The sequence below is a fragment of the Cricetulus griseus genome, chromosome 4 (assembly GCF_003668045.3).
Source record: "Cricetulus griseus strain 17A/GY chromosome 4, alternate assembly CriGri-PICRH-1.0, whole genome shotgun sequence".
NCBI classification, from domain to species: domain Eukaryota; kingdom Metazoa; phylum Chordata; class Mammalia; order Rodentia; family Cricetidae; genus Cricetulus; species Cricetulus griseus.
In genome coordinates this window covers 99,233,504-99,252,719 of record NC_048597.1, presented here as the reverse complement: position 1 = coordinate 99,252,719, position 19,216 = coordinate 99,233,504, and positions in this window count along the sequence as shown.

Below are 19,216 nucleotides of genomic sequence, written 5' to 3'. Positions count from 1 at the left end.
TGATGATGATGATGATGATGATGATGATGATGATGATGATGGGGAAGGACAAAGAGGAGGAAGGGAGAGATAAAAGCAAAGAGCCCTGGCTCTTTTCTGTTGTGTAGGAAGCAGCTGGCTTAGCCATTCAGTGTTCAGTTGGGCTTCTTGGCTTGGCTGCACAGGCTCCTCGTTGCTCCTGGGGACTGATAGCTTGCCCAGGGTTGGCTGTGGTGTTTGCATTGGCTGGGCAGTCTCAGGACCTGATTTCCTCCTGCTAGACACAGAAGAGTTTCTTTCCTGGGAGTCCCTTGTCCTGTGGGTTAGAAAGCAGCCCACCCACAGCAAACCTCAGAAGTTCCAATTAGAATCTCTGGGGTTTGCTCTGAGGACAGGCTTTATGGAGCCCAGGAAAGCCAGAGATGCTTCCTTCTCCACCTCTCTTTTCTCCAGCAAGGGTGGCTAGCGGTTTTGGCTGCCTTGTTGGACAAACAAATTGCCTTCTTTCCACAAACCAGTTCACACAGCCTTGACTTGGAGCTGGCAAAGTTACCGTTGAGTGGGAATCCTACAGAGGCATGCCTGCCTAGGCTTGGGTGGAGAGGGGACCTTGGTGAAGTAGGGAAGATGGGCAGGACAGACAGGTGCTAACCAGGGCAGTAGATAGCCCTAAACAAAGGCAGGTCAGAGGGTGGTGCTGGCTTTTGTTCTCTGTTGGGTGGAACACTCTGTTTCAACCGGTTAGCACGACATTGACTGAGATGCTTGTTGCTCTGGCCATCAAGTCTATGGCTATTTGGGAAAAGCATGTATATACGGACACACACACACATACACACACACACACACACACACACACACACACACACACACACACACACACACACCACACACACACACACACACACACACACACACACACACACACACACGCACACACGTTGCCAATCATGGCAACTGCATGGTGGGGAGACTTCAAGTGAGGTGCGTGGGCACAGTCCTACCACAATCCACTACCCATTTTAGTCTATCTGTCACCCATACCCTTTCTTGGTGCCACCTTCAAGTGCTGAACCTTCTTGTCCCCCACCCCTGTCTTGGCCTCACCCATCAGCCGGCCTGCCTGGCCAACAGCCGGGGCATGACATATTTGCACCGTGCGTAAACACCACTCACCATTAAGAGTTCCCTTTAATGAGAAACAGAGCCACGGAGGGGAAGCTTCAAAGTGGTTAGCGGAAGGAAGTGCCTGGAACGAAATCCGACTTGATGTCCCAATTAATACGTCCCCTAATTCTATTTCCTCCCCTGCGGGCTAACAACCACCTCCCACTAATTTCTGTGGGAGACGGGGACTTGGCTGATGAGGACGGAGGGACCTGGAAATGGGGCGGCTTCACGGATGAATTGATGCACAGGGAATGGGCATATTAGGACAAATTAGGGAATTAAGGAGGAGGAAAAACAAGAGACGACAGTCAGGGGGAAATGTCATCCCAAGTAATAGTATTAATGGAAACCGGGGCTTCGCTGCAGAGGGTGGCTGGTGAACACAGAGCGGAAAGCATCGGGTAAATTGTCTTTTATTTCAGTCATGGAGAGAGAAATCTTTGCCAGACCCTCATTCTCCTTTCCAGGACCTTGGGGACAGGCCAGCTATGGGATTATCTAGTGAGTGGGATAAAGGGACAGATCCCCCTGTCGACACTAAGCTTGCTGAACTAATAGGAAGAACAGATTATAAGATAAAATGTGAAGGCATCCATCCAGGGATGGTGACAAAGGACCTTTTGCAGTAGCTGTCTGTGTTCCAAGTCACCTGTGTATCTGTTCTGTGCCCATTCTCAGCCCTGACCTCTTTATTTCACAGACCAGGTGCTAACTCGGAGTGAAATGAGCCCCTCTCGTGTTTATCAGAGGCATTGCATATCCCAAGGGGGACTGAGGACCAGGAGATTCTCCCTCATTCATCTGGAATGGCTTGGGCAATGGTTGGTTTGAGTCCTTCAGCTTCACTCCCCCGCCCCCTTCTGCATCCATCTTGCACAGATCTGCCTTGATCTTTCAAAAGCACAGACATCACCACACCATCTCCTTTCTTAAATATCTGCCGTGCTTCACCAGGACAGGTGTAGTTAAATCTGGTCATGTGACATCCAAGGCCAGTAGGAGTCCTCTACAGCCTTGACATCCTAGAACCCCAACAGCTCCATCATACCTACCCCCAGCCTGCAAACCCATCTCTTTTCCATGGCTTTATGTGGGCAATGCCTTTCCTCAGATATCCCTTGTCCAGGGGGTACCTCCGTGGACCCAATTCACGACCAAATCAAGTGGCCTTTACTTGCTAAAGTCTTCCCAGGTGTCTTATTCACCTCTAGCTGATTCCAAGAACATCTTTTTTTTTTTTTTTTTAATCTCTGCACTGTGATGCTCTGCTTCTGTGTTTGAGTTTCCTACAAGACAGTGTCAGAAGATGGAGAAAGGACATTGGTATGCATTTTTCTCCTCCTGGGTATCTTAAGTATCGGGAAGCCTCAGTAGATCAAGGAGAGGAGAGAGAAAGTGCTGGAGATAGGAGACAGCATGCAGCAAGAACGGGAGACAGGCATAGCTGCCTTGCCTGCAGCCCGATTTTTATCATTGTTTAACACGGCCAGTGAAACCTAAAATTGAGCTAAGTTCCTATTACTTCTCAGTCCATTTGTCCCAGTAGGCAGACCACTTGACACATGGAGTGGATAAGAGCCCTACAACTTGAAGACAATAATCCTGAAACTTCTGTTCCTGGAGAAGTCACCGAACCTTAGGTCTCTCTCATCAGCAAAACAGGAGCAAGAAGCTGAGGAGGGATGACTCAATATTGCATCGTGCTTGCTACGAAAGGCTGAGGACCTGAGTTTGAGCCCCAGCACCCATGACAAAAGCTGGGCGTGGTGCCACACTGGGGAGGCAGAGACACACTCATGCACACACACTGGTAACAAGGCCCTCTTGATCCAATGAGGTGATGTATTTGAAGTACTTTACTCAGTTTGTAGAGCATACTCAGTGACAGTAACAAGTGAACTTGTGAGTCTGGTCCTGGGATGGTAGCATCTTTTCATGCTGTCTATGACTCTTTCTTCACCACTTCCTGTACCATCCCAGCCTCTGTCCTGTAGTCTAAACTACTCATTCCCCTTGCTGCCTGGGTATAGAAGCTACAAGGTGGCCCTTGCATGGAGCCTTCAGCCACTTGCACATTGATTGAGCTGGGGATCAATGTCACTGATGTCACTGATGTACACATGCCCAGCAGGCACCCATATGACATCATCTTTGGATGCAGAAGTGTTTACAAGAGCTTGTAGGTGTGGGGAGAGCCTGTCCAGTGTGGTTTTTCAGCAGTGTGTGTGTGTGTGTGTGTGTGTGTGTGTGTGTGTGTGAGAGAGAGAGAGAGAGAGAGAGAGAGAGAGAGAGAGAGAGAGAGAGAGAGAGAAAGAGAGAGAGAGGTCCTGAGACCACACTGGAAATATTTCCACTGCCATTCTAGGAAGTTCTCATCCTCTTGTCCTAAGCAAGTTTCCCAGATGCCCACATCTTTAGAGAAGGACTTTTGTGTATCTTTGGCCAATTGTGACCTCCAGAAACCCCCAGAGGCAGTATCCTGTCTCCCAGGGACTCTCTAAGAAGAAATTCTAACACATCAGTATTTACATAGACAGAAGCTGTCTGGGCTGGGAGTAGGATCTGTTGCCTGGTGTAGGAACAACAGAACCTGGTGATATGAGTGGTGGGGCCAGGGAGAAATCAGGTCATGAAGAGGCTGATGTTTGTGGAAACATACCCAGTGTTGTCTCAGGACCTCTCTCTCTTGGAACCTTTTTAGATAAGTTTCTGATCCCACCCAACATTAGGAGTCCAGGTCTCATGTCACTCAGGTTTACTTCAAATTTGGTATGCATTTGAGGATGAACTTGAACTTCTGATTCTCTGCCACCACTTCTCAGGTGGTGGGATGGCAGGCATGCACCACTGTGTCCCACTTATGCAGGGGTGAGGATGGCACTCAGTGCCTCATGCATGCTAGAGAGGCACTCTATCAACCGAGCTACATTCCTAGCACCACCAGATCCACTTTTAAATTTTAGGTTCTTCTTTGGAGTTTAAAAAGAAAGCATGATTTGATTGATAAGGAAAAGGAGACAGAGGAAGGTTAAGGCCAAACAGTGCAATTACAAGATAGACTACTGGGTCCCAGTCAAGATAGACTCTCCGTTGCCCTTTAAATGGCATTGGCTCCAGCATGCTCTAGGAGCTGACTTCAGCTGAGACACACCTTGTTCAACATCAGCCTGGATCCAAAGACCAATGAGACAGAGGAATAAAAAGACAGCCCCCAGGCCCAGTGGGAATGAGCATTGTCCCATCTTTAGAGACCCACGACATTTGGCTGAGCTCTTTGTGTAGATTTCATCAGTTTCCCCTTTCCCTGACTCTTGTTCATCTCCTTCCCGTCTACCCCAGTACATGCCTTGTCTGCTGACTTCATCCCATTATCTGCTTCCCAGGGAATATGCTGTGTTTGGGTGATAGGAGATGAAAGTGATTGTGCTGGATTTAATACAGTGATGCCCACAGGCTCAGGTATTCAAGCACTTGGTCCCCAGTTGCTGGCACTGTTGGAATGTGATGTGGCCTTGCTGGAGGAAGTATGCTACAAGAAGCAGGCTTCGATGGTTTACAACCTCATCTCACTTCCAGTTTGTTCTTTCTCCTTTGTGTGTGGTAGAAAATGCGATCTCTCAGCTTCCTGCTCCTGCCACCGTGCCTGCTGCTTGCCACCATGCCTTGATCTCTGTGCTGGACTCATCTCTCTGGAACCACAAGGCAAAATAAACTCTTCCTTCCGTTAGTTGCTTTTGGTGATGGTGTTTTATCATAGCAACAGAAAAGTAATTAAACACAGGAACCAAAGAGAGTCTGGGAACTGGTTTCAGAGTAGTGATGCAGCACTGATTCATGATTCCAACCAGGAGCCTGGGGGAAATGGGAGCCAGTCCTTGCACTCCTAAGTTGTTGCCTGGAAGAACACAGAGGCTGAGTACAGGTTTTTGCAAGGGTGATGAGAATCAGGAAGAAAAGATATGGGCTGCTGGAAAAGTCACTCACAGGCTTCCCAGCATTTCCACGGTGAGGGAGTGACCTGCTGACATCATGCCTTGATATTGTCATCTGCAAAATTCCTGTTTGAGGATTGCACAAGTGAGTTAGAAAAAGAAAAAAAAATGTGCTGCGTCAGTGAGTCAAGAGCTGACTGTGCAAGCATGAGGACCTGAGTTTGGTTCTTAACACCCTTCAATAAAGCTGGGTGTGGCCAAGTGCATCCATGATCTTAGCTCTGGAGAGAAGGTGGTGAGTTGATTCTAGAGGCTCCTTGTTGCAAAAATCCCAAGTGGACAGTGATACACACACACACACACACACACACACACACACACACACACACAGAGAGAGAGAGAGAGAGAGAGAGAGAGAGAGAGAGAGAGAGAGAAGAGAGAGTGAGAGAGCAAACATTAACCTCTGGTCTTTACAGAAATATGGGTAAGAACACCCCTCCCCCACAACATACACAAGTCATACACACACAATTACAATTTTTCATGTTTTAAATAAGCTTACTATAGCAGCAGCGGCAGCTTGTGACCTAGAGGTCACCAGTTAGACACACCTGTAGGAGACTGTGGAAGGCTTTTTGCAAGCAGTGAGAACTCAATTGGAACCAAAGATGATGATGATAAGTTAATCAAAGGTGAAGGTGAGGAAGAGAGCAGTCTGTTCAAAGAGCTAAAGGATGGAGGGGGCACAAATGGCAGTTAAGACCGTTTGGATATCTAGGGCCACCCTGGAGCCTATTTTGGATGGAGCTAGTTATGAGTCTAGTCCTTAAGTGGCTGCTCCCATCTTTGCTCTGGAAGCCATTATTAGGCAGTACACCACTATTGAATGAACAAGGAAGTATCCGTGCAGAGAGAGTGGTCACATGGAAAAGTGACAAGGGGACAGGCATGTGACAAAGAGCACTTGGCCTCCCTGCCTGATAGGACCACCAGCTGAACGGTGAATTCCACTGATACTATATGGAGCAGAACCCCACAGCCGTGCCCTGCCTGATTTCAGGCTTTGAAATCTCGAGTTGATTTGTTATACAGCAGAAGTTAGCTGAGACATTGCTTCCTGAGAGGGGTAAAATCACAAGTACCTATCTGTCCATAACAGTCCCCATCTATTGAGCATCAGTACCGGGGTGAGCTTTCTGTCAAGTGTAAGCATTTGTGTCCATTTCACAGATGAGCATCAGTGAGGCCCACAGTGAGTGTGATTTGCTTATGTCATACAGCTGATGCAATGGTGGTACATGGTGGTGACCCTAGGACTGTGACTATGTGACTCTAATGTCCCAAGGATCTACCTCCCCTCACCTTCCCAGTGCTAGGATTAAAAGTGTGTGCCACCACACCCAGGTTTTTCCTTTTAAATGTGAGGATTAAATTCATATTCTCATGCTTGCAAAGCAAGCACTTTACTGACTGGTCAGTCTGCCCAGAACCCAGTTCTTTTCTATTTTGACTATTCTGGCATAGATGGGAAAGCCCTTAAGCCTTGGGGCTAACATGCTGCTTCTATAAAAAGGCTAGTCTGTGGATGGCAGATAACACTGAATGAAAGGACAATGTTTCAGACAGACTCCTACATCCTAGGCCTGTCCCACCGGGTCCCACAGTTGGCTCCACTTGTCATATAGATGTCAGGGTTCAGAGAGACAGATTGTCAGAGCCCTGGCTGTTGATTTCAGCCCTGTCTCCAACTTGCCAGATGACCTTGGGTCATGACCCCTCCCCTTAGACTCCAATTTCCCTATCTATAAAATAAGAGCAGAGCTCCCAGTACTCAGACGTGCCATTTTTATCAAAGTCTTCAGTCTGCTAGAATCTCATGCTGCAAAACAGCATATATGTGTAGCTTAAATAAGCTTCATGCACAGCTGTGAACTTTGATAACCTGATTCTAAAATGTTTTTATCTGTGTGTGTGCATGTGTGTGTACTTTGTGCCTCTCTCTCTCTCTCTCTCTCTCTCTCTCTCTCTCTCTCTCTGTGTGTGTGTGTGTGTGTGTGTGTGTGTGTGTGTGTGTGTGTGTTCACGCACACGTGCATGCACCATCTGTGTAGAGTGCCTGTAGAAGCCAGAAGAGGGCGTCATATTATTCAGATCTACAGTTACAGGCAGTTGTGAGCTGTTTGACTCTAGTCCTCTGGAAAAGCAGGAAGTCCACTTAACCCCTGTGCATCTCTCCAGTCTTCTTGGATGAGAATTTAAAGTGCTGGTTATAGTTTTGTTTTTTAATGCCTCTAAAAATAAATACCTATGTATTTTTAAATCGCCCGTCTGGCACTGCTGGGAGTAGGGGCAACTTTGGTAGAGCTTGGTCTTCCCATCTTGAAGGAGTGCGGAGGAAGAGTCAGGAGTGTGGATTTCAGGCTTGGGAGACACTGACCACAGCATCACTTCAGCATAGGTGCCCTTTCAGGCTTTCTGTCCCTCAGTAAGTCCCTGTATGTGGTTGGCAAAGTGGAAACTGGGGTTTCTTACATGAGGAGGGGTTCCACAGCAGGGTGAAGGTTGAACTTAGTCTTGAAGGGTAGCCTGGAGGAGAAAGCAAGCTGAGGTTCCAGCCAGTGAGGGATGGGCCCTGAGGTGGTGGCAGAGCAAAACTGCCAGGCTCGTAGCTGGAATCTAAAGCTGGGGTCCTGACACTCCTTCGAGGACACAGTCCTAATGACCTAAAGGCTTCCTTTCATCCCCAATCCTTAACATGCATCTTAACCTGGGCACAGTGTCCCCTGGGGAGCCAGATTTTAACACATGGGTACTCAGAGGACATTCAAGATGCCAGCTGTAGCAGTGGGACCCAAAGGGCAGTGGGTGAGAGACAGCCATAGTCCAGGTGAGATGTTTGAGTTCACACCCCGGTCTGTGGCACTCTCGATGGTCTCCCTGATGACCACAGAGGGCTGGGGAGGATGTGTAGAGTAGAAGGCCACATGTGGGACCAGGGTGGGCTGAGATGCCAGACTTGAGTTTGTCAGTTCTACATGGCCCCCAAACAGCTTGTTTCTAGTTAGAGCTTGTTTAAAATATCTTAAGCCGGGTGGTGGTGGCACACGCCTTTAATCTCAGCACTCGGGAGGCAGAGGCAGGCGGATCTCTGTGAGTTCGAGACCAGCTTGGTCTACAAGAGCTAGTTCCAGGACAGCCTCCAAAGCCACAGAGAAACCCTGTCTCAAAAACAAAAACAAACAAACAAAAAAATATCTTTAAACTTTTGAAGGGGTTTGCTTTGTTTCGAGACAGGGTCTCACTAAGTAACCCTGCTGTCCTGGAACTTCCAAGTACTGGGATTAAAGGCATGAATCACAATGCCTAGCCCCAAAATAATCTTTGATATTTGTCTTTAATATTAATTTATATCCAGAAAATCATGTGGTGAATTTTTGTTGTTTGATGTGTGTATGTTTTCTGAAATTGTAATCTATGGTTGGTGGCTTAATTTTTGGCTTTTTTTGGGAGGGGGTCAAGATCTCCCATTGACCTAGAGCTTACTAAGTAGGTAGGCTAGCTAGCCAATAAGCCCTGGGGAACCAGGGAATCCTCCTGCTTGCAAACCCCAAGCACTGGGATTGTAGGTGTATTCCCCTGTGCCTGATTATTTTTAAAATGTATGTTCTATGGCCCACAGAATCAACTAAGCAGGGTTCCCATAGAGACTTACAGAGACTGAAGCATCAGTCATGGAGTCTGCATGGTCTATGCTAGGTCTTCTGCATATATATTATGGTTGATTAGCTTGGGTTTTTTGCTGGGAATCCTAACAGTGGGAGTGGGGGCGCCTCTGACTGATTTGCCTGCACTCCTGACCCTTTTCCTCTTACTGGGTTGCCTCATCCAGCCTTGCTATGAGGATTTGTGTCTAGTCTTGTTGCATCTTATTATGCCATGTTTGGTTGCTATCACTAGGAGCCCTGCTTTATTTGAAGGGAAATGGAGGAGCAGTGGTTCTAGGGGAGAAGGGGGTGTGTGGGAAGAGTAAAAAGAGGGGAGGCTGCAGTTGGGTTGTACTGTATGAGAGAAAGAATAAATAGAAAATGTGTATTCTGGAGGGTTGGCACATAGGTTGTCATGCTCATGTGTAGGCAGCCAGCACTTTGCTGAGTCAACTTCCCTTCTCTGTTGCCAATTTTGAGACAAGGTCTTGCTATATAGCCTTCCTGGCTAGCCTGAAACTTGCTATGTAGATCAGGCTGGCTTCAAACTGTTGGTCATCCTCCTGCCTCTGCTGCCCACCCCTGGCCTAGTTATTTATTCATTTTTAACAAAAAGAATCCATTCTTGAGGTCTCCATCACTGAACTGGACGTTTCCGTCCTTATCCTGATGAGCGTGCCTGCAGGTTCACCTGGATTTGTGTCTGTCCTCTGGATCAGCTTTCTGTTTAATTTTTAAAGACTTATTTTTAGAGCCGTGTTCAGTTCCCAAAGAAATCATGGGGTGGGGATGAATAGAGATATCCCAACCATTTCTCCCAGCATGCTCAAGGTCCTGATTGTCCACAGCTCCTGCAGAGTGGCGCTTTTGCTGGAAGTGATGGATGCCACTTGGACATAGTCTGTTATCATCCCCAAATCCACAGGATCATTTCATGATCTGGGAGGAGGCATAAGGACACACACACACACACACACACACACACACACACACACACACAAACACACACCACACCACACACCTCAAACAGAGCCATGCCTAGTATTTTCACTTCCCTAATCAGTGGCCTTCCCATCTAGCTGTCTTCCTTCCAGCCTCTAGTGACGACTGATCTTTCCATAACTTTGCCCCTTTCAGAATGTTTTAGAGTTAGTTTTGCAATTTGTAGCCTTTTTAGAGTTATCTCTTCCACTGTCTAGCATGCACTTTTGTTTACCTACTCTCTCTGTGGTGGTCTAGCTTGCTTTTGGTTGCTTGTTTGAGGCTGAATAATATTCCATAGCTTAGGTGTACCCCAGTTAATGTATGTCCTTGTACATGGTGTGTGTGGTGGTGGGGAGCTTCATGATTTCTTCTAACTTTTGCTGTCACAATTATATGCTGTAAACATCTGTGTGCCAGTGTTTGTTTGAATAGAACATCTCAACCCTTATGGCTACAATAGCAACTAGGGCAACTGTCGGGTCTTGAGAAAGAATACATTTAGTTTACTCTCTGTCTTCCAAGAAGCTAGCCTACTCTCCTGCAAATTGGCAGGGCCACATCCAATCCCCATCCACAATTTCTTCTCATGTTTTGAGGTTTTTCCATTCCTGCTTGTCCTTTCTCCCGTTCTCTTTAGTTGGCTGCATGGTCTTTCTCCACTTCTTTATCGGCTCATGTCTCATTGTTTGCATGCTAGGTGCCTCTCGTGTGCTCCGAGCATGAACATAAAATTCTCACTACGTTGTAATGAGTTCTGTACCCCACACAGTAACTCATTTAGTTTCCTCTTGATCAGAATTCAGTCCTCAGAATACTTGACCTCACCTTCCCTCTTTTGGGAAGTTCTGGCTATTGAACTTAGGGTCTCCAGTGTGCTAGCCAGAACTCTACCAAGAAGCTACAGATCCAGTCCTTTTCTTATTTTTAATTTTGAGACAGTCTAGCTAAGTTGCCTGGTATAGCCTTGAACTCATTCTGTTGCCCAGGCTGGCCTTGAAATCTGGCTTGCTATCAAGCCAACCAGAGGCTACGGACCAAGCTTCCTGGAAGGGCATCCCACCCACTTGTTCCCCTGTCTTTATTTTGCTATCATTGTATTTATCCCCTTGCTAACCATCTCCTGTAGCCAAGGTTGGCTTTGAACTCCTGATCCTTCTCCCTCTACCTCCCTAGTGCAGAGACGGTAGACATACCCCACTGCTGATGCTTCCTTTAGAACCAAACCAGCAACTCTTGGGACTTTGCTCTGGGTCTGGCTGATAGAGTCTCCATATGCAAGGAGGCCCTGCCTGGCTTCCAAGGCTGCTTTCTCTTTGACCAGACTCTCAATTCCCTTCTTCTGGGGTCTCTGACTCTGACTCCATGTTTGTGTCCCCCACTCCTGGTTGCTCTTTCCTCACAGTCAGGATTTTAGCATGGATCCATCTCTTTTTCCATCACTCTATGCCTTTGCTGTTCTCACCTGGGCTCTATCCTTTCTCCCCCTCTCCCCTCAGCCCACACTGCTCTCTCTTCTTGTCCATCCATCTCTCAGCCTCATCCCCGTCCCACCCAGCTCTGCCTCTCCATCTTCACCCTGGCTTCTCATATATCTCCTTGAACTTGACAGAACCTCTTTGTCTTGCCTCTTCCGGTCTGTCTCCATAGATTTTCCTTCTGTCTCTCCAGCTCCTAGTCTGCCACTCTTTCTATCATTGTCTCTTTATCCCCATGCAGACCCCTGGTCCCTCTCAATCTCCATATCTCTCTGCCTCCTACTGCCATCCAGCCCCCTTCTCTGTGACTTTCTTATTTTTTTCCTGAATTCTCAATTGCACAGCCCCAGCCCAGGGTCTCTGGGCTCCAGAAGCCATCCAGGGACTCCATCTCCCCACAACTCAGGAAAGAGGCCAGCAATCATTTCTTTAAGCAGGCATGAAGTTCCCATCTCATAGCCCGCCCGCTGCTTCCCCTCCACAGCCCCCTCCCAACCACAAAGCCCCCCTCCCCAACTTCCTGCTTCAGCAGCCACACAAGGCCTCATTCTAATCCTCCGATTTGTCTGCTTAGTGTCTTTCCAGGGAGGAAAGCAGGAGAAAAGTAGGTTTTCTTTCATTTTCTTTGCCACCCCCCCCCTTCCTCCAGATATCTCCCTGGGGGCACGGCCTGGAACAGAGCAACAAATATTTACTAATTCCATTAAAGGAAGGTTTTTCCTTTTTTCTTGTTTCCTTCCCAAGTGAATATTTGAGGCCCCAAGTTCATGGAGAGTCTCCTCCCCCACAGCCCCTTTCCCTCCTCTGCCCTACACACCCAGGACTTATATATAGTTCTCTCGGTACCATTTCCCAAACTTTTTTTTCTTTCTGGAGTTCAAGACAAGTTGAAGGGTCAAAAAGGCAAAGGGTGTTCTAGAAGTTGAGCAGACGGCTTTTGGTACACGGCAAAACAAGAGAGAGCGAACAGGCGAGAGGAAAGCGAGGAGGCCAGAGTCTGGCTCACATTAAGCTGGGAAGTTCCAGCCATTGATTCACCCTGGAATTATAGCTTTAAAAAAATTGCCAACCATGGTTTATTCATGAGGCTGAGTCTCTTTTTTCTTCTTCTTAAATAGCAACAAAAAGTTGCAGTTTGGTTCCTCAAGTGGGGAGATACATCCTTTCTTTCTCTGGGGGGCTCTCAGGAAGTAATGGGGAGACAGGGTCAGAGGATAGAAGGGCTAGATTCCCCAGACAGAAAAGCTCAAGGTGTCCTTGGAGCCAGACTTGCTCTGGAGGCCTCCGGGGAGCATCCTTCCTGCCCCTTCCTGTTTCTGATGGGGCCAGGTGTTCTTTGGCCGGTAGCGACCTCTCTCCAAGTCTGCCTTCATCTGCACATAGATAGTCCCATGAACAGCAAGCCTCTCATCCCTTTGCCTTTGGATTGAGGGGGCCCGATTTAAGGATGATTTTGTTCTCAGGTTTGTGTAGGTGTGTGTGTGTGTGTGTGTGTGTGTGTGTGTGTGTGTGTGTGTGTGTGGTGTGCGGGTATACATGCATGTGGAGTCTGGAGGTCAATGATGTGTTTTCCTTATTCTCCACCTTAGTTGTTGACATAAGGTCTCTCACTGAAACCAGAGCTCACTGAATGGACCAGGTTGGCTAGCCAGTGACTCCCATAGCGTCACCTGTCTCTTCCTCCCCAGTGCTGGCATATCAGATATGGGGCATCAATACACCTGGCTTTTACACAAGTGTTGGGGATCAAACTCAGGGCCTTATGTTTGCCCAGCAACTGTTTTACAGACTGGGTTGTCCCACCAGCTCCTCTCTCTCCTCTCTGCAACCGAATTATTTCAGGGCAAGTGTCAGCTGCGTGCTACTGGGCCTTGATCACCCCACTGATCTGTGTGAAGCAGGAAGAGAGACAGTGTCCCTTGGTCTCAGGACCCATAGAAGACAACTGTACCCATCCCTTGTCACATAGCTAGCTCACTTGATCTTCTGTTATGAAATAGTTAAGAGTCTTTTAAGGAAGGTCAGGACATCCAAGTTCCTGTTGTGTTAAGTTAAAATCCCAGTGGAGAATAAGTAGATGTGTTGAAAGAAAAATCAAGTTGCTAAATAAGGCAGAGGGGTGTGGAGCTGGCTGTGTAAATTAAGGATGAACAAGACGTGGGGAGGAAATGTTCAAGATGTGGGCTGCTGTGTGGATGAAAGACGAACAAGGTGGAAGGCAGGGCGTGTGTGTGTGTGTGTGTGTGTGTGTGTGTGTGTGTACTGTGTGCATGAAGGAGGATTGGGATGGGGGGCCTGCTGTATGTGTGGGTGGGTGTTGTGGGGGACACTGTGTGTGTGTGTATACACGAGTGTACATGTGTGTGTTTGTGGGGGTGCTGTGTTGTTGAAGAATGAACAAGAAGTACAGAGAGGGTACCCTGGATCTCCTGTGTTTGGAGCAGCGGGAACAACCTGCTGTTTTTCCTTAAGCCTGAGCAGCAGTTTCTAGTAGCCCTGCATATTGGGGTTCCTCAGGAGGTGCTGTCTGAGGGTGGGAAAACACACACCAAAGCTCTCCAACAAAATCTTAAAACATGAACCTGTCTCCTTTGACACCCTGCTTCTATTTTACAGGTGAAGAAATTAGGGCTAAGAGGGGAAAAGAATCACTGAGGGCTGTCCAAGGTCAGCCAGCATCTGGACTCCCCTGTGTTGAGCTGAGACACACAGATTCTTTCCTACCAGAGCTGTCTGCACGGTGCTACCAGGAGAGGGACAGGTTTTATTGGGATGAGATGGGATGGACTGAGGCTCTGAGAAGTGAGAAGTTAGCTGTAAGGACCCTCTGGATAAAAGAGAAGCTTCCTACTCACAGTGGCTGAATCTGGGGCTGTGGCAGCAGCAGCAGCCTGTGCCTTCCTCCACTCACACTCACAAATATTGATGTGCAGTTGAAGGAAGATTGAGAAATGAACAGAGGATGCATACAACCTACCTATCTGTCCTAGCATTGTTTCTGGTGCTGCAACAAAAAGCGTCTTAGAGAAGAAAGGTCTTATTTAGGCTCACAGTTCCAGGGAAGTAAAAGTGCAGGAACTTAGAATAGCTGGTCACACAGCAGGTCCATAGTCAAGAGCACAGAGGAATGAACTCTAGCATGGGTTTTCCACTCTCACACAGCTCAGAAGGTCCTGATTAGGGGATGGTGCTGCCCACAGTGGGCAGGGTTTTCCCACATCAATATACTTAATAAAGACAACGCCCCTCCCACAAGCCAACCCAATGTAGATAGTCCCTCACTGAGGCTCTTCCCAGGGGAGTCTAGGCTGGATCAAGCAGACGATTAAAGATAATCACCACACAATGTCACACTTACTCATGAATGCTCATGCACATGAATACAGGCACATTCACAGGTGCACACATGCACATATGGCAGGTCTGGTAGATTTTGCTCATGAGTCTCCTCTATGTAACAGTTTTGTCATCCTACTTGAACATCCTTGCTGGGGACATCTATCCATCCAGCTTCCTCTGAAGGAAATAAGTGCAAAGGAGACCCATCCTGTTGGATAATGAAAGGAAGCTTCATTCAGGGAGAAATTTTCAATAAGTTGTTGCTTTTCTGGAAGTTTCTAGACAAAGGAAAACCACTGAATGGAGTCTATGATTTTGGCTGCTTTTCAAGCAAACAGCTGTTGTGCCTTGGCACCAGGATCATAGCAGTTACCTACTTCTTAATTTGTTAGCTGTCGAATATCTTTGCTGATAGTGCTGGAACATTTTAGATTTCTGGAGGGTAGCTTGGGCAAAAATGATGTTGAGTATCAGTCTTTGGTCCCCAGAGTTAAAGGCCCAACAGTTTTCATATGATTCTTTGAAATTTATATATTAAAGTATCTTATTACATGTATGTATGTATATATGTATGTATGTATGTATGTATGTATGTATGCACCAGGGGCAAGGGTTAAGAGAGCCATACCAAACTCCTATGTTCAAGCCTTACCTCTACCACTCACAGGCCATAAAGATTTGGACGGATGGTTTAACTTCTTGGTCTTTCAGCTTTCCCATCAGTAGATGCAGGTCTTATTAGTCAGTCTGCAAGGCACACGGTGCACACATTCAGTGAATAGTGACTTCTATTTCCATTGTTACTGGGATTATTATAAAATGCAGTAGTGAAGCCCTCCTCTTGCAGAGCTTCTGCATGTACCCCACACCCAAAGAGCCACTCACAGAATGACCTTCCCCCTCCCTTGCAGAAACTGATCTTGGTGTTGGGGTAATGGATCTGAGAGAAGTTTTGAACCAGAGCGTCTTGATCTGTGAGTTTCAGGTGGAGACATTAACATGTAGAGAAATCAAAGGGTTTGTTTCTTTGAACATTCCCCACATGGAGTTATTTAGATGCCAGGTAACAAAACTGTTTGGATTGGATGGAGGATAGGATGCCACACAATGAGCCTTTCCCTCTTTCCACTATTTTAGGTTTGTCTATCTTCTGAAGAGCAGACACCATGCAGCTCCAGGGATGCTAAAGGGTTAAACTCCAACCCCCTCTGCAGCTGGCTGCAGCAAGCTTCCTGGGCTCTGATTTTCATTTACAAAACAAACAAACAAGAAGCTCTTTAATAATTCCCAGGCCCCCTGCTTCGTGGCTGAGAAGCCTGGCTTCCAAAGATCTTTAATTGCTGAGCTGTTGATGATGAGAAACTCTGAGGCTGTTTCCTTTCATGGTGGGTAAAAAGCTTTATATAGCATCCTTCGTTCACTAAGTGCATTCTGGGTACCTTCTCTGTGCCTTCCTCAATAAACACAGTCTCCCAGGTTGTATACTGAGAAATAGTAAGATGTGTCCTCTTGTGGTTAAAGGAGGTCTCTGGAGCCTTTTTGAGAAGGTCATTCATTCACTTCATAAAGACTTAGGCATTAACCAGCTCAATGCCTCTGCTCAGTCCTGTCTCTTCCTTAGTAGAGTCAGGTTGGCTTCTTCCTTGGAGCTGCTCTGGGAATGCTGGCTCAACTTACAATGACTAGAAGACTCAACTCCTCATGGCTAGGAAGCTGAACTTCCCATGGCTAGAGGGCTCAATTCCCCATAGCTAGAAAACTCAGCTCCCATGGCCAGAAGGCTCAACATTCCATGGCTAGAAGGTTCAACTCCCCATGTCGAGAAGATTCAACTCCCCATTGCTAGAAGGCTCAATTCCACATGGCTAGAAGGTTCAATTCCCCATGGCTAGAAGGTTCAACTCCCTATGGCTAGAAAGATAGGTGGGAGGTTATATCCACTATTAAAAAATACCATCACCTGGAGATTAGGTTTGAACCTGTGAATTTTAAGGGGCACAAACATTCAGTCTATATCATCTCTGAGAGCTTAACCCCCACAACAAACCTTTACTTTTAGATTTTATTTTTTTTTATATGTATGAGTGGTTTGGCCTGCATGTGTGTATGTTCATCACATATATGTCCAGTATCTGCAGAGGTCTGAAAAGGGCACTGGAGATTTCTATCCAATGGTGTCTGCACAAAGCCCTTGATAATGGCACACTCCTATGTCTGTTCTGGATTAAACTGCCCCAAACCTAGCTCCCTGTATGAATTACTTTGGTATTTCTGTGAAAACTATACTGGTAGAAAGGACTCCAGGAAAGATTTCCTTTGGCTTGTGGTTTCAGAAGATTTCAGTCCATCATAGCAGAGAAGCTCAGCTCCCGGCAGTGGAGCTGTGTAAAAAGGTTGTTCACATCCCTAGGGACCGGGAAGCAGAAAGGGGGGCACAAGGTCTAGAGACCAGGTATAACCTTCAACAGTTCACCTCTTATCATCAACTCTTATTAGCCAGACCACACATCCTTGAGGTTCTATGCCCCTGCCCCAAGAATAGTACTACCAGTTGGGAAACAAGCATTTAAAAACTGAGCCACTGGAGGACCATTCAGAATCAAACTCTAAAACAGCCACCATTTTGTCTGACTCCTGTAATCTATGGATCAGGGTTCTAGATTCAAAGAGCAGAGTGTTCTTGTTTTCTCTGTCTGATGGTCAGATTTCAGCTCGTAAGATTCTTTTCGTTGTTGTTCATTTATTTTGTTTTTGTTCATAAGATTCTTAAAAGATAAGGCTGGAAGTTCCTACCCTCCTGTAAAGGTGCCGGGACCCAGGTGGGAGATGTTTGACAGAGAGCTTGCACACAACCTCTCATGTTGGTCTGGGCTTCCTTACCCATGGCAGCCTTAAACTAGCCATATTCTTCTCAAGGTTCAGGGCTCTTATGTTCCCATGAGCAATGTAAAAGTTGCTTGATTGTTCACGATCAACCTTGGAAGTCATGCATCTGTCATACACCATACGATTTTGATTAAAGAAGATAAGAGTCCATCCCGATCCAAGGGAGTCGGACGCAGACCTTTCTATTGTTGGGAGGAGGAGTACAAAATATGGCTGTTACATAAAGAAGAATGGGATTCTGTAATTTGAAAAAAAAGTGGGTGGGCCTTAGAATCATGTTAAGTAAAACAAGCCAGACTTAGCAAAATAGTGCATATTGTCTCTCAGGTTGAATCTAGATTTTTAAAATATAGAATAAGGACCTGGAGACGTGGCCCAGTGTTAAGGATATTTGCTCTTGTAAGGGACCAGAATGTAGTTCCCAGCAACCATGTGGATGCTTACAACCCATAATTACAGTTCTAAGAGATATAATGCCCTCTTATAGCCTTTGTGGAACATACACACAGACACATAAATCAACAAATAAAATAAACCTTTTAAAAAAGAATATGTAGACACAGATGTATTTGGGAAGAGGAAGGGGGCCAACTGGAGTGGGGGTAAGAAGAAGTTGACTGTGATCAATGTGTATTATAAATTCATTTGAGAATGTCATATGAAACCTGTTACTTTGTATAATTAATGTATGCTAATTAAAGTATCTACAATCTTTCAGGCTCTCTTAAGGATTGGCCACAGCTGGCAATAATGGTGGTTGTTGGCTGTTCCAGACTTGACCCTTTGCAATGTCCTCATGGTTCAAAAATTTACCGTCTTTACCTGAGACAGCTTTGGGATTCTCCTAACCTCATGCTAGCAAGTGACAGACATTTCCGAGATCAACTCTTAGGTCTATCAGATGGTAAAACTTTTTGCCCTAGCCTGAAGTGTGTGCCCATCCTTATCCTGCATTCCTGGACTGTTCAGATGTGATTCAAATCAGAAAAAAATGTTTAAAAATGACTTAGAGGCATTTTGTGTGTGTGTGTGTGTGTGTGTGTGTGTGTGTGTGTGCACATGTGTGCCTATATATGTGTGGGTGCATAAACATGAGTGTGCACACATATGGGGCCAGAGATCAAAATCTGGGGTCTTCCTCTATCTCTCTCCACTTTGTACTTTGAGACAGGGTCTCTCAGTTAAACTAGAGTACACCAATTCTGCTAGACTGGCTGGCCAGCACCCCAGGGATCCTCCTGTCTCCATCTCCCCAAAACAGAAGTAACAGGAGCACACACCAGATCCCATCATTTTACAGGAACACTGCCAATTAAACTCAGGCCTCCATGCTTGCTCAGCAAGCACTTTACCCACTGAGCCATCTCCACCCTCCCCCGTTACCTTCCATTAAAAATAATTTCATTATTATGTTCGGTGTATCTGGATATCTGAGTTGATAATACTATAGCAAAGTGGCCTGTCACCCTGTTCCATTAGAATGGGAGTCTGCACCCAACTTGCTTTCTGGATCTGGCTGAGTATGTCGGGTGCCCCAGGAGTCCCAGCAGGATTTGGAAGTCCCAGGGGATCCATAAGTCAAGATGGTGGTTCAGGAGAGGGGGCATTGTCTTGGTTTTGACAGGTGGCCCAAGTGACGTTGGGGGGCTGCTCTGGGAGATTGGCTCAGTTTAAGTAGCCACTCCCTAACTGCCCACACCCTGAGGGGCCCAGGGCTGTGCCGCGCATAAAACATGGAAATATGAGC